Below are 17,154 nucleotides of genomic sequence, written 5' to 3'. Positions count from 1 at the left end.
TAATGTTTATATTTTTTTATCTATTGACTGGTCAGATTAAAGAAAAATTAAAATTTAATTCAGTTTTAAAATCTGACTTCAGAGTTTAGAATTAAAATATGAGCTTCAGTAATGATTCCATAATTCAATACAATACTTTGAATCAGAGAAGGAGGGAATAAATAGTCATAGGCATGCGTTTTAACCCTTATCCGCTCTCGATTGGCGGCTTTTATCTTTATTCAGGCGCATCCAAATAAAAAATTCCTTCTGGGATCCTCAATGAATTCATGGAATCTTTAATTATGCATCATTACTTTTTTCATGAACGCACCTGAAAGCCCAGAAAAAAAACTCTCTAATCCGACCTTGAGTGTCAATTTGACAATCCTTGTCTATCTCTCTTGTTTCATACAAGATTTGTATAAAATTTACAACTTTACGTCGTAAAGTAATTCAACACTTCAGTTTTCCGTTATTCAAAGTCGGAAAAATACGAAAAAACATGCTGTGGAAAAAAAATTGTAGATCAGCTATGAAATGCTGAAAAACTAACTTAGTATCCAAGAAAGCTGAAGTTAGAAGCTATACGTTGCGCACACGGATATATTTCTTTGAATTTTTAAAGATCATGACCACAAAAAATTCAAAAAAGAAAGTATGGTTTTACACCACTTTCTTACGTTTTTCATGGTCAAGATCTTAAAACAAAATAAAATAATATATCATAAAATATTATCATGCATGAACTTTTAAAAAAACTGTATAGATATTTAGCCCCTGTTTAAGTAAAAACTATCTTAGTTTGAAGGAACATTTAAACTAAAAAAATTGTTTCTTGATTAAAAGCAACGGAAAAAACAACAGGAAAATTACTTACAACAAAAAATAAAGCATAGAGTGGATGATTTTAACGATAGCATTCCATAAATCAATTAAACTTTTCTCCATCTTTGCATTTCATAATGCAAAACCAAATGATTCCGACTAGAATATGCGTAGAACGCCCACGCAGTGTGAGGTATCATTTATTCAAATTCCGTAAAACGGATGATTGCTTTCGTCGTTCACCAGCATATGGATAGGCGTAAATGGTAAACGTCGAGTGATACGGAAACTAACTTCCTCGAATGTACCGACTGACTGCATACAGGTCAAGACATTAGATACTATTACATACCCTGTGGATAGTATTTCTCTGCTCTGTAACATCAGCCAGTGCCAATTCAAACCGCAATTGACGTTATGTCATAGTAAATTGACTGTTTGTTATTCAAATTTGCAAAGATTGTGCTCGCAGTAACTGTTCCAATTTAATATTGGGATTGTCTTCCAGTTTACGATTAGAATAGTTTATGACATTTTAGGCTAAATTTACCGGAAGGGCCTTTCTACCTGAAAATATTACTAGTACCGATAATTATAACACTAGTTTACAAAATTTTAAAAAAAAAACCTGGAACTTTATTGACTGACGTACATTTTTAATGTGAAATCGAGCGCTGAATCCGAAAATGAAATACAATTTCTGAACCGCAATAACTTTTTTGTTTTATGTCCAATCGGGTGCAGTCTTCAATTAAAATCTTTGTCTCTATTTAGGCTTAAAGAAAATTATTCCTTAAAAGTAATCAGCTAGAAGAAAAAAGTTATTAACGAAAAACCTATATTTTTTGGAGTGTATCAAAAATTAACTATAAACATATTAAGGCCTTCTACTTACTAACGCGTGAACGCGCACAACTGTGCTAGCCTGTATGTAGCATCTTGATCTGTCAAGAGTGAACCAGCGCTTTGTTTACGTTTGAAATATTCATTTCTCCCAAAATGTCGCGAATTAAAAAAGGAGTTAAAATTTGTGTGTTGGACACTTGGATGCGAGAGAAGGGCATCTCGATGAATAAAGTGGCGAAACGTTTCGGAATTCAGCCGGCGAGCGTAAAATCCATCATCCACAAGTTCGGGGAACATTATACGTTCGATGATTTGCCAGGAAGAGGCAGAAAACCAGGACCATCTGACCCAAATTTGGACCGTAAGGTAATCAACCTCATCAACCGCAATCGATCGATGTCTGTACGGGATTTGGCGAAAAAAGCTGAGACATCGATCGGAATGGTACAGCGGATCAAGAAGCGGAACAACCTTAAGACATACAAGAAGCAGAAAGTGTCCAAACAAACGGCTGAGCAAAAATCACGAGCCAAAATCAGAGCCCAGAAGCTGTAGCATCGGTTTTTGCAGAAGCCAGATGCGTGCATTCTCATGGACGATGAAACTTGTGTAAAAGAGGATTCCAGTACTCTTCCCGGACTACAATTCTACACTGCAGCTATTGGGGAGGATGTGAGTTACCGCGAGAAGTCGATTAAGGTGGAAATACTTGGCCAGAAAGTGCTTGTGTGTCAGGCAATCTGCTCCTGCGGATTGCAGTCGGCGAGTTTCTTTACAAAAGGAACAATAAATGCCGATATCTACCAAAAGGAGTGTTTGCAGAAAACGTGGCTGCCACTATATCCACTGTATCAAAAAATTGTCCGTACAGCACGTACCTTGAAATCCAAACAATCAAAAAGTGCTCTTTTTCAGTCAATAAAAATACCACAATTACATCATTCGCTGCAGAAACTAGTCCTTTCTGTAGATCAGTATTTAAAATGTTTATGATTTAAACCTTAAAAATAATTCAAATCATTTTGTATAGAAAGTCCCAAAAACGACGTCAAAAAATTGTCCGTACACTGAGGCCTTTGTCAAATGTTAGTCAAGAAAACAGTTATGTGTCAGTCCTTTAAACGCAGAAACGTGAGTTGAATCTTAGCAAAGTCAATTTCTAGTGGTCTGGGCGATAAATACGGTAAAATAATCGGTATTTAGCATAAATCAGTAGATTTCAACAATTTGTGGATTAAATTAACAGGAAAATGTCTGCTCCTCACAAAAAAATACCCGTTGACATCCGGAAACTGATTCTTTGCCTGAAGAATGACGGTAAAAGCTTGTCCGAAATTGCAAGACTGCCACGATCGTCGGTTCAGTATGTCCTTCAGAACTTTAAGAAGACTAACTTCCTGGAGATTACTCGTATAAGCTGATGGTTGGTTTGATCATATTTCCGGATCAGAACCAAACAATCATATTTATGTTCCTGTAGACGCGCAATATGACTGATAAACCTATTTATTTTTCTCCGTGAATAAATGTCAAGTTTCCGGTGACATTTGCGCTGGAAGCACCCCACATCATACCATTACATGACCACCACCGTGCTTAACTGTTGGTCGCAAATTTTTCGGATCCAATTCAGTATTTGGATTACGCCATAGTGATACAAGTCCGTCAGACCCACAAATGTTAAATTTGCTTTTGTCAGTGAATAGGATGTTCCGCAGAACTCTTCCGGTCCCAGGACATACTTTTGAGCGTATTCCAGCTACTTTTTTCATATTCTTGCCAGATATAAACGGCTTCTTACGAGAAACACGACCTCGGCATTTTTTTTCATGAAGTATGTTCCATACCGTTTGAGGATTGACCTGTATGTTTTCAAAATTCTTCAGACTGTCAGCTAGTTTCGGGGCACTGATTTTAGGATTCTGACGATTTCCCTGACAATGATGCGATGGTGGCGATCCTTAAGCTTCAGTTTGCGGCCTCTTCCGGAGTGGTCTCCAGGCAGTTGATCTTCTTAAAGTTCTGAAGGACATACTGAACTGACGATCGTGGCCGTTTTACTATACCTGCAATTTCGGACAAGCTTTTACCGTCATCCTTCAGGTCAGCAATCAGTTTCTGGATGTCAACGGGTATTTTTTGTGAGGAGCAGACATTTTCTTGTAAATTTTTGTGGATTAAATTAACAGGAAAATGTGTGCTTCTCACAAAAAAATACCCATTGACATCCGTAAACACGAAAATCTACTGATTTACGCTAGATAAAGTTCATTTTACCGTATTTATCGCTCAGACCACTGGAAATTGTCTTTGCTGAGATTCAACTCACGTTTCTGCGTTTGACAGACTGACACATAACTGTTTTCTTGACTAATATTTGACAAAGGCCTCAGTGTACGGACAATTTTTTGACGTCGTTTTTGGGACTATCAATACAAAATGAATTGGATTATTTTTAAGGTTTAATTCATAAACATTTTTAATACTGATCTACAAAAAGGACTAGATTCTGCAGCGAATGATGTTATTGTAGTATTTTTATTGACTGAAAAAGTGCACTTTTTGATTGTTTGGATGTCAAGGTACGTGCTGTACGGACAATTTTTTGATACAGTGTAAGAAACATACGACTCCACCATTGTTCTGGCCGGATTTGGCGTTAGCTCACTACGCTAAATCCACTCTTAGATGGTTTGAGGATAACGATGTAGATTTCGTTGAGAAAGATATTAACACTAAACGTACCGGAGGCGGTCAAATGACGGTTTTTGAACTTTGAATGATGATAACACCTCATATAATTTTTTTTTCGCAAATTTAACGACAGGACTATTTTTATTTTCAAAATGCAAGTATTTTTGCGTTTTTAAAATTTTTCTAAGTGTTGTGGTTTTTGAATAACGCATGTGGTATACCTATTCATACTGCGAGCGGTCAAATGACGGTTTACACTGTTTTCGCTAAAACTTTCTTGTTTCTCAACCGATTTCTTTCAAATTTATAGTTTTGAAAAGCCAATAATGTGACTCAAATATGTTTCTCAGACAATTTTCAGCTACAATCAATTCTAAGTTATGTAAAGTCCAAGAATTTTTTATGAAAAAACATGCTATAAATCTGTTCATCAGGGCTCGAAAAAAATTTCATTTAGTGCATGAGAAAACTGAGGTTAGAAACTATATGTTGCACATACGGAAATTTTTATCAATTTTTTTTTAAGATCATGGCCACAAAAAATGTAAAAAAGTTGTGTAAAACCCGTACTTTTCAATCAATCAACCGCCAAAGCTGTTCCTGTTACAGTAGAAAAATTTCAAAAAATGAATTGGAAAGTTGACGTAATTTGTCACATTTTGGCATCTTTAGATTTTTTAAAATACGAAATACATAATTTATGACGAATTTTTAAAGGTAGCTGTTTTTCAAACATTTCATCAATTCGGATTTTTGATACAATTCCTACACCTAAATTCAGCTTTGCACTGGATTTTGAGTATGTTATCGTAAGGTTTAGGCAAAAAAAATTATATGCAAAAGAAAGAAAATTTTATACCGATTCTAGTGATGTAACTGCATTGGCAGTGCAATGCTTGACAAAAATTCTGTCGGCTTCGCTCTCTGCCCGAATCACCATCCACCGTACCTACTCGGAGAGCAAACAAACACGTTTTGCTGGACGTGCTGCTTGTGGTTCTAGAAATTCAAGAATGTTCAATGAATATACTTTTTATTGGTCCAAGCATAGTAAAAGCACTGAAAATCCGGGTACAACCTGACGGTGGACCACAAAAACAGATGAAATTTCAACTTGTGAAAAAATCGCGCAAAGTAGTCAACTTTGAAAAATTCCAGTAAATTCAATGTTTGTTGCATCAAAAATCTAAAAATAACAAAATGTCAGAATAAAATTTGTGATGATATTTTTAACAAAAGCTCTACCACCGCTCAAACAGTTTTTAATAGCAATCTAATGAAAAGTAGGTTTTCAGACCACTTTTTTTTAACTTTTTGTGACCATTTCATAAAAAAAAATTTAAAAAATATTTCTTTGTTCCATGATGTAGATATTAACTTCAGCTTTCATATACATAAGGCAAACATTTTTTTGGACGTGTAATATATGAACTACAGCAGTTTTCCTGAGGCATGTTTTTTCGGATTTTTTTTCTTTTATGCTGAATAACAAGAAAACTAGAAACTTTAGCTATATATAATGTTCTAAACATATTTTACTGACATTACAAGGTTTTTAGTGATATAAGTTTCATTGTAATCGGTGAGATATAAAAAGAGTTATGACGATTTTAGCTTGGAGTGTCAAATTCACTCCTAGTGCTGATTAGGGTAATGAAATCTAATGCGGATGAGGGTTAAAGGATTATCGCAAATCATGGTGTTTTATAGGTTTTTATCCCTACAGGGTAACGGACTTATTTTGGACCAGGGGACCTATTTTGGACCACCTTGTCTAGCTCTCTTATGAAGCAAATAATTATGACACAATATAGTGCATTACATTAGGTGCCCGGCGCCCGGGCTTTAACTATATTTGTTAAAATATTTCATGATTAGTTGCTTTATGAGAGAGCTAGACAAGGTGGTCCAAAATAGGTCTCCTGGTCCAAAATAAGTCCGTTACTCAATTAATAGGTACAAATGTCCAGTTTGGTACTTGAAAACGATAAAAAAGAGAAAACTGTGAGTTGTCTTGATCAAAATTACCGAAAAAATATATATTCATTACACAAAAATACTGCTATTCATTAATAGTTGTTAGCATTATGAAAAAAAAAACTAAGCTGAATAGTGTAATAATACATAAAAATTTGAAAATGTTTATAAAACTTATGAAGGCTGTGAAAATTTTATTAAGTTTTAGCTACCCTGGTCCACATGTACACACACATATCACATAAGTTTCCTTCTCAATTGAAAATGTTGCTAATAGATCTGCTGCGGTATAGACTTTGGGAGTTCTACGTCACTACCACTGCAATTATACGAAACATTTTAATGAATTCAATATGGTTTTGGGAAAAAATACCATTTTTATCGTTTTTCATTCTCAAATACCGAAATACAGGATTTCAAAACAAAAAAACGTATAAACCGACCACTCTACTCGGAACAGAAAGACACGCCTTATTTTATTAGCAAATTGACGATTGATTAATAAAATTTTGTCAAATTCTTTCGTAATCTTACTCCTGTGTAATGCATGTTTTCCGCTGTCCCATCAATGAACTCCTTGAGCAGGAACACGTTAAACGTTCCTGTTATTATTCCATCTACAGCTCCAATGTGACTGAAGGGAGCTCTCTGCTAAAATAAGGTTGCCAGATTGACCGGTTTTGTCCGGGTTTGCCCGGATATTTGGTACAAAATTTGGGAAAAGTTCGGCCCGGTCCGGTTGCTCGGATGATTTCATTGGAAAATACCCGGATTTTTTCACTTTAGGGACCATTCAAATATTACGTAACGCTTTTATGGGGGGGTATAGCAGTTTGTTAGGTTGTGGTCATGCTGAGGCGACAAGCGTCGCTTTGCGTTGTACGTTCCAATAAGAAAGCAATGCAACGCATTGGTATGTCATACTGGCGCGCCATGGCGCTTTGAAATACTACAAATCATCATTTCTCTACATCTGATAATGCTTGGAATCGTCTCCTTTCTTTCGGGAGCCAATAAAAACTCATCAGATTACCGGATTGCAAGAATGCCGAAATTTCAACCGACAGCATTTCTTGTTGTTTTTGAGTGAATAGGAATGAAAATTTTCTCGCCGATTAAGATATTATTTAGTTTATTATCACAAATTCGGACGGCTCTTCTAAACTATTGTGCTTAAAACCCGAAATAACTGCTTCAAACCGAGAAAAAACAATATACCCATTGGATTTCCTACTTGTCGCGCTTTCCGAAGCGCTCAGTCAGGTCTGCGTTTTCCATGGAGATTAAATGAAAGCAACGTGAACGTGTTGCAAATCAACGCGTTGCTTGTTGCCTAAGTATAACAGCACCCTAAGTGTAAAAAACATATGAACATAACTTCATAAATATATTCGGTACCTGCTGTAAATTGATGAATGAAAACAAAAATTTTGATTTGAACTAGAGCAAAATTATGCCACGCTCGCTTCAATTTTGAAGGTTTCGGACAGTCACAAGTTGATGAACGAAAAAAGGAAACAAGTATTGCCATTTATTTAACGCAATGAAGGTTATAGGTAGTATGTTTCCAAGAGGAGCATTACAAGGTATCGTGTGTGAACTCGGCTGGTTGTGTGGCTTAAATGACACATTCACGGGAAGTACAAAGCAGCGGTCGAGGAACCGGGATTCATTAACCCAAATTAAAAGAATAGTATAAAATTAGCGATGTACCGAATAGTGGTATTCGGCGAACGGCTAAATATCGAATATTGACCTTTTAAACTATTCGGCCAAACGAATATTCAGTCGAATATTCTGTTGAGCTTTTAATGAAAATAAACTAGTGCGAATATTTACAACTATATGATATTATCATGATGTTGAATTACCAGTTCTTTTTCAAGTAGGGGTCTTTCTGATTTTCAAAATGTCACCAATAACTAAAAGGACATCACATGACTTGTCGCCAAAAAGCTTGTGGTCCTGTGAAATCTGGGACAAAACATGTCGATAAAGATGCCAAGCAATTTTAAATTGCTTATTTGATATCGATACTTTAATTTGAAGTTCCAATTTGAGCAAGATATCATCAAAAAAAATTGTTTAAAAAATTAAGCTTTAAGCGGTTGTACTCCATTTACCCGAAAACCATTGCCCAGAATAAAAATTACCAAAATTTCAATCGCCAGAAAGAACCATTCCCCAGATTTTTTTCCCCAGACGAACCATCCCCCAGAAAAATTTTCGCCAGAATGTACCATTTCCCAGAAATTTTTTCACCAGAATGAACCATTTACCAGAAATTTTTTCGCCAGGAGAACCATTTGCCAGAAAATTGAAAACATTTATCCTTACTAGAAATTATTAAAAAAAAAAAAGGAATTATTACAAAAAAATGGGGTTTCATAACTTAATTCTTTTGCGGCAAAGCCCCACCGTCGGAAGCGGCGGCCCCATTACATTGGTCTAGGTCTGCCGGGGCTTCCAAGGTCTGCGTGAAAGCTAGGGGTGATCCCTTAGCCCCGTCCGCCACGCGACAGCGTGAAGGACAAAACTTCTTTCAAGTTCGAACGCGCAGCGTGAGGAGTCGGATACCAAAACGGTTTTTTAAAGGACCATGATAAGCATTGAATCAATTAAAGTACCATAAACCATAAACAAAGCACAATATTGGTTCTAAAATAAATTTAGTTGGAAAATTTCAAAGTTGTAGTTTCATCAAGAAAATCATTTTGAAAAAATGAATTTCGAATCATATGAAATTCACAAGAATTCATTAGAAAACAAAATATATAAGAGGAAAAAATCTGGGATTTGTGCCATTCTGGGAAATGTTGCATTCTGGGGAAAAAAAATCTGGAAAATGGTCTATTCTGGGAAAAAAAATTCTGGTAAATGGTGCATTCTGGGGAATTTTTTTCTGGGAAATGGTTCATTCTGGGGTTTGATTTCGGGTATTTGTCATTCTGGGAAAAATTCATTCTGGGCAATGGTTTTCAGGTAAATGGGATACAATCGCTTTAAGCATACCATACTTTCAACCACACGCTTTTACACGGCCAGGTATTCAGGATGATAAAAAAAAATAAAAAGGGCAACATTTATGTTCATTTTGAAATTTATCAAAAATCGTTATTGAACAAAACATCTCAAAATATTTTAAGGGAAATTTGAGTTTCATTTTATTTGATTTAGCAAATAATCTGAATAAATCCGAGCAAAATTCGGAAAATTTCAAACAATTTCTGAACATCCCAGACTGATTTAACTTATCTTGAATCTTTATTGGATTTATGGGCAAGCCTGGATATATCAAAAAAATCTTGAATAAACGACAATCAAAGTATTAAGCGATACTCGTCAGCATACTCCTGTACGATCTACAGTGAAAGATACAAGGATACACTTAGGATGTTTTGTTGAAACCATACATTTTTACAGCATATTTCATATATCATTTGGAAAATTTTACGATTCTGTTATTATATAAATTTTAATAATAAATATTCGGCTTATTCGGCCGAATACTTAGCTCAACTATTCGGTGTGCCGATTATTCAGATTAACGGGTTTTCGGCGATATTCGGCGCCGAATATTCGGTACATCTCTAGTAAATTCCTGTGGGGTAAAAAAAAAATTCTGAAAAATAGTATAAAACTTTACTTTGAATTTTATTTCTAAAGCAGAATATTGCCAGTTCTGATTTTGACTTTCTCAACTGCAATTTTGTGGGGCTTGAAATTTTATCAGGATTGGTATTTCAAGTTTGAATTAGCGATCAGCAATGTTATATCCTTTTATGCTGCATTTTCATTTTTTGTACGATTCCGAATTTTGATCGTAATTATCATGTTTCGTTTAACGTACCGGAGGGGACAAATGACGTTTTTTGAACTTTAAATGATGATTACAACTAATGATTTGTTCGAAAACTTCACTACAGGACTATTATTATTTTCAAAAAACCAAGTATTTTTTCTTGATCACAATTTTTTGTAGTTTTGTTGATTTCGAATAACGTATGTGGTATATCTAGGGTTTCCAGATTGCCCGGTTTTATCCGGGTTTGCCCGGATTTTTAATACAAAATTTTGGAAAAGCCCGGTTGCACGGATTTCACCGAACAAAGCTTGGATTTTGCCCGGATTTATTCACTTTATAAGCCAAATCAAACACACACAAAAAAAAACAAATTGTGTCTAAATTTGTTTTATTTGAACGTCGAAAATGAAATTTCTCGAGCACTTGAAAAAATATTCATGGAAGGTTTTTTGGAAGCCTAAAATACGGTTTAAAACCTGCTAAAAAGTTTTGCTGAAAAGAAAAGTCATTTTTTTTCTTAATTTTTCTTGAGACATTCCTGTGTTTTGACCAAATTTTCCCGGATTTTTGGTCGACGATTTTGAAACCAAATGCCCGGATTTTTCCAGGTTTTTAGAAAAAAAAAATAGCAAGGATTTGTCCGGCTCAGATACGTGTTGAAAAAATTATGGCAGCCTTAGGTATACCTATTTATACCACCAGGGGTCAAATGACTCCTAACACCTTTTCCGTTAAAATTGATTGTCAGACAATGTTCAGCTTCTATCATTTATTTTGAAGTTATTCAAAGTCTAAGAAAAAATCGAAAAAACATGCTTCGGGAAAAAGGCTGTCAATCAGTTATTGGGGACTCGATTTTTTTTTTCACTTATTGCTTAAGTAAGCTAAAGTCAGAAGCAAAATGTTGCGCATAAGGATTTTTTTTTTGTTTCTTGGCCACAAAACAATGTAAAAAGTGGTGTAAAACCCGTACTTACTTTTTAATGAATCAACCGTCAAAACTGTTCCAGTTATAGTAGGAAAATTTTGAAAAGTGAATTGGAAAGTTGACGTAATTTTTTACAGTTAGGTACCTTTAAATTTGTAAAAAAACACATAATTTCCGACGACTGTTCAAATGCAGCTGTTTTTCGAACTTGTTATCAATCTGTATTTTCTGAGCCTATTCTAGCATCTAAATTTGGCTTTGCACTGGATTTTGAGTATGTTTACGCAAGGTTTTGCGACGTAAAACTAAATGCACAGGATTGCCTTTCATATCGATTCTAGTGATGTTATTATTTCGGAGGTGCGATGCTTGTGAGGCATATTTCAATCACGTTACAAGCTTTTATAAACTTTAAATTTTGTATGAATCGATCGAGAAACAAGGGGGGCATTTGACCCCTGGTGGTATGAATAAAGCATAGTTCATTTAGAAATGGGACAGTTACAAATGAATGTATCTAAAGAAACCATTCGTGTTACCGACATAATTTCCTCGCAGGAAATGAAGGTATTCTTATGATTATTCATGAAACAAAAAATTGAAAATAAATATTTATATGTTTTTTTTGTAAAACATATTTCTACATTATTTTTTGTATCTCTCATCGGCCGGCGCATACTTTTTTAAATCATGTTACTGATCAGAGGGCAATTTGGTGGATTTAGCTTATTCGAAATTAACAAACCTTGATTATTTTTGTGCCACTTAAAAAGGTTTTTACTGAAATGTATGCCGGCAAAATCTGACAAAAACCATCATGAGATTTAACTTGAAGTATAATCGATTAGTTAAGATCGTAGGGTTTTTTTTCCACAGGGCAGAGTTTTGACAGTTATCAGAAATCACCTGTCTCATTGTCTCAGTACCAGCTTACGAGCTCCGTAACTAGCATAAATTTGTTGTTTGAGGTTAGTTTTTAATGATTCAAAGCTAAATTTAGCTTATCGTAGAAAGATTTGAAAGATATCAAGCGATCTACACTTAGTTTTCCGCTTATTAAAAATTAAAAGTTCTGGTATGAGTCTTGATTTCCCTGATAAACCTTAACCGTAGTTGCTGATCTTCACTCCAACGCATAATTCGAACTTTGTGCACAGATTTTTTTTTTGAATAATCAACGGTAAATTTTTCCAGCTATCGATTTGATAATAATGGATTTTGAAAGAAACTGTGCAAAATATTTTTTTTCTTTTTCTCATGAATCGAAAATATCTCGAAAACGCGTTATTTAAATTTTGTATGTTGGATAACTAGGAAATTAGCATTCAGCAAAAGAAAATGTCTAAATGAACTAAGCTTTAGGTATATACAAAATGTCAATATGTTCAGTGTTAAATTAAATGTTCATGATTGTACTCTGTAGGAGAAATTTGAATATTCGTCTTTATTCGGTTAGGTACCTGTATCAATGTGTCTATAATCTTTTTTGGTTGAACATTCGACTTTACATCGATTTGTAAAATGAAATTTATTTATCTTTGAGAATCCCATTACAAAATGCAGAAATGTGAAATGCAGAAATATAACTTGCTTTCATAAGGAATAACTTGATTCAGTTTTGTAATGTAGTAGCCTCCCTAAAAAATTGCCTTGACTCTCCCGAAAGCGTGGGATAATATCAACTTAAACTAAAATATTTTGGGGTAATGACTAGGATGCAAAATATAAAGCCTCAAATTTGGGATGTGAAAAACTTGACACATTCCAAAAGCCAAACACGAATTTTCTTTGAGAAAGCGATTCACACAATAAATTTGACTGTCTAATTGAATTTGACGCATCGTTACACGTTAGCCCTGAGGTTTAACGACTTGTTTATATACGTTGCAATACGCCGAAGAATACACCACCAGCACTTCAAAGTTCAGATAGGACTTTATGGGAAAATGGGCGCTGCTTTTACAAATCGACGAAACGAATGCGATTATTTGGTTGGTGTTAATTAGATACAACTTGAACGAGCGTACGGTATTTATCGATCTGGCGAGTTTTATCTTTTCGCTGGATCTGCGTGTACCCCGCGCTAGAGGCATTTGCCTTGTTGCGATTGCCCACCGAAGTGCTAATTGATACGTAAACATGGCGAAAATATATTTACTCTCTCAGGTACTTATTTAATTTTACACGCGAAAGATAAACTTTGACTGAAAACGTCGTGCTACGGATTCAAAACACGATCAGTAAATAAGTGCGGAACGTTCTGCAGATTAATCTATTTTTGGCACAAATAACCAAAAAAATAAAATTAAATAAGTGGTAAAACGAGTTTTTATAGTTGAGTCTCTTCGAAAGTAAAAAAAAAATGTTTTGTAGATATTTGATTGAACACATGAAATATTCAAAGATTCAAGGTACACATTTATTTTAAATACCCATTTAGGCACTTTTGGTTGGGCGTTGTTGAGTGTTTCATAGATATTCCAGGCTGGGATGAAAGCAACTACATTGGCAGGGTTGGTGAACGTGATTTACATCCCGCAAATTTCTTATCTTAAAGAGTTGTTTTTGTTCTTTAAAATATTAAAAACAATGTTAGCGTCGTACATTCATCCATTCTGGAAAAAAATATTAATCAAATATGAAACACGCAATTTATTTATGCTTCCATTCTATTTTTATACTCTTTTATCTGAAAAATCGGTTCAAACTGTATGACTTTCGAAAAGCATTGAACAATTCAAAAATATGACGTGATTCAGGGTTGCTATTGCTAGCAATTTTTTGTTTTGGAATCCCAATTTTTTTTCGTTATTTTCTCGGTGAAAATATGATTTTCCTTGTTTTTATTACACGGGTTTGATCGTCTTACCATGCTAGCAGCTCGGCCACCGAAACGTACAAGAAATAATTTGGATTGAAGAAAAAATCTTTAGTTTGTAAATATGTAGAAAATACTTCAAAATATAATATCATATAAGGAATTTGTCTTACAAACTTAAAATTATCAGATTGTAGGAATATATTAAGTTATTTTATAAGTGCAGTTACAAGTTTCTACAAATCTAAAAAAGTTGAAAAAAAGGTTAAATTGTTGTTTGAAAAATAGCCATTTAGGAACTTGGACACAACAATTGGGAGAGTTTCTATAAAGAGAGCTTTCGACTATAAGCTGTTGAGTGTTTCACAGATATTCCAGGATGCGGAGAAAGCGACTATATTGACAGGGTTGGTGAAAGTTACTCATATCCCGCAAATTTCTTATCAAAAAGACTTGTTTAGTACTTTAAAAAAATGATTCATCGTACATTCATTCATTCTGCAAATAAAATTTATCAAATATGACACACGAAATTTATTTACGCTTCCGTTCTATTTTCATACTTTTTTTATCTGAGAAATTAGTTCAAACTGTAGAACTTTTGAAAAGCATTAATTTAATTCAAAAGGATGACGTGGTTATTTGAATGGATAAAGGTACATTATTTTAAAAATAAACCTTGAAGAAGTAAAACAATCTTAAATTTAAAATCTATGCATGAAAATCTAGAGAATAATTTACTTACAGAATGGTAAGATTTGTCTAAAATATCTAATATTTATCAAAAGTGTGGAACAACCTTTCATCGCGAAAATGTCTGCAAAAAAGCGCCTAAAACAGCCCTGAGGGCCTTCACATCCGTTTGTGGATAGCGCCATGGAATGAGAGAAGGTCACGGTCATTACTTTTTCAGAGAAAAAAAACCAGCCTTCAGCAGCTCACGAACGTCGGACTGAGCCAGCCGACGAAGAAGAGAAAGTCGCAAGATTGGCACAGATTTAGTCAGCACTATGCTCAACCGCGTGGAAATTAATTATTTCCCGTTTAGTTGTTTGCGGCTGCATAGTGAACCTACCTTCAAAAGCAATTTCGTTTTAAAAGAGAGAACAACCGGCAGCGTTGGAAAACGATATATGAAGCATAAAATAGCGTCTAAGAGTTTCCTTTCGACGTAGAAACTCAATTATAATGTGACTATGATACTGCACGAATTTGAATCACCACACTCGGGCATACTTTCATCAGCTGTGGTGTTTGTGCTCGATTAGTGAGGTGAACTAAAAAAAACTGTTGTGAATAATTTGAGCATTTCGTACTTCACCACCCACTAAATATGACACGCTGACGAGTGCTATACTCTACTGAACCACGTACATATACATACAGATTTACCAACATGGTTTAACATGGGACGTTATACCGCTAAGATTAAGCTAACAAATCTTTCAATTGATTGCCGATTCGGAGGCGGTGAGTTGGCGGAAAATTGGAACACCTCCGCTTCTGATTTACATTTAACTCTAGCCTCTTGCTGCTCGTTTATGTTGGCTCTACCGACACCGAGGGTGATGTATTGTTTGCGAAACCTCAGTCGGGTGTGAAGTTTTTCGATTGTTCACTTTCCAGAAAAAATACACTACTGCATAATACGAGTCCAAAATAATTCCTAGAAGAGGTGCATCATGAGAAGCTGAGCAGCTACGACGACCTACGCAATAAATTAACACTTTTGAAAGTTTTCGTCATCATGAATGAAGCCGAAATCAAGCTTTTCTGCATTTTTTTCTGTCTGTCTGCAGTGATTAAGTCGCACTTAACAAGGTACGATAATTGTTTCCATTTGAAGCTAATATTTTTATTGCTAGCCGACCCAGAGTATTTTGCTACACCTTATAAAATTAATGAAAAGTTTAATATTGATTTAAATTTTAATATGTTAGCAAATTATTTTAATATTTAAATTAAAACATTCTTCAAAATCAACTTGAAATTTATCTAAAGTTTCTAAGCTAGTTGCTTGATTTTTAAGTAAAAATGATGAAGTTTTGTAAATCTATGTACAGTACCGTTCTAATTGTATAGAAATTGGAAGCACGCACACTGTCATTTTGACTTTAAACTTCCATAACTTTTATTCTGATGATATTTTTCCTTCAAATCTTCTGCGTAAGATAGATCAATTGTCACACCTTTTTTTTGTTTCGATTATAGTCGTTTTAACATCTTTATTTCATTCGCGACTTATATCAACGATGTAGTTGGCGGACAGTCATTGAAAAATCCGGTACAACTGTGTTCGATGGTTACTCTTGGGCTCGAACTCATGGACATCGGCTCAGGAAGCAACTGACTTGCCAACTGAGCTATATCTCAAGCCCTAACTGTCACACTATTATATCACGAAACATGAGCTTTCTAAAGATTGTGTGGCCAGAGATACAGTAATTCTACGAAAATCGGACTTTTCAAACTGCATTTTTTATTTTGCAGAGTGATTGTTGAAATATAAAGTTAACATGTCTGAAGTTTTTGAAAAGTTCTATCGATGGGATCAAAGGTGATAAATTTTTAATATATAAGATAAAGAAGTTTCAATAGTAATTCCGTAATTCAATGTATTATGATTTGCAATTTCAATTTTTTTTATCTAGTGAAAACCAGAAATGTATACAGAAATCACTTAAAAACCTGGTATCTTTTATACATATATCAATCAACTGAATAACATGGTGGCAACTCAATTTAATTTATTTTGTTTCTCACATATTTCAGGTTTGAGTATATGGCCGTAGGAACGGGGGTTAAACCCCCCCTCCCCCTTATGAGAATCCAAAATAGCAAGCGAGATATTCTACTCAACACTAAAATTTTTGAATTCGGAACCAAATTATAATAGTAGAGTAAAGTTAATCAAAAGGAACATTCTAGACTAAAAACATATGCCTAATCCTTAAAAACCCATCTTAATTCCAAAATTCTGTAACGTTTTATTCTTGCCACTAATGCCAGCAACTTATTTAAGGGCGCCACTTCCTGGAAGGAAGATTGCTGGCACGTGTTTTTAAATCCGGCCGAGACTCTTTCTCAAGGCGGGTGCTAATTTGTTTGGCTCGAAAAATCGAATTAAGGACTCACGGAACCCAATCGGGAGACACAGGGGATAATTATGAATCAAAAGGGAAAAGTTGTGCGAAACGAAATAACCGATTCTAGTAACTCTAATTTGATGATATAAAAGAAGTCAAAAAGCTCACTTCGCTAGAGGATTGCCTACCCGCC

General features: G+C 34.8%; 1 protein-coding gene across 11 annotated transcripts in view; it reads right to left on the bottom strand.

Moving 5' to 3' along the window:
• Positions 1-17,154, bottom strand: part of LOC129757811 (probable serine/threonine-protein kinase DDB_G0282963) — a 106,307-nt gene that overhangs the window by 37,865 nt on the left and 51,288 nt on the right. The window lies entirely within an intron of this gene.

The sequence above is a fragment of the Uranotaenia lowii genome, chromosome 3, assembly GCF_029784155.1.
Source record: "Uranotaenia lowii strain MFRU-FL chromosome 3, ASM2978415v1, whole genome shotgun sequence".
Lineage (NCBI taxonomy): Eukaryota > Metazoa > Arthropoda > Insecta > Diptera > Culicidae > Uranotaenia > Uranotaenia lowii.
This window is presented reverse-complemented; position numbering and strand designations above follow the sequence as displayed.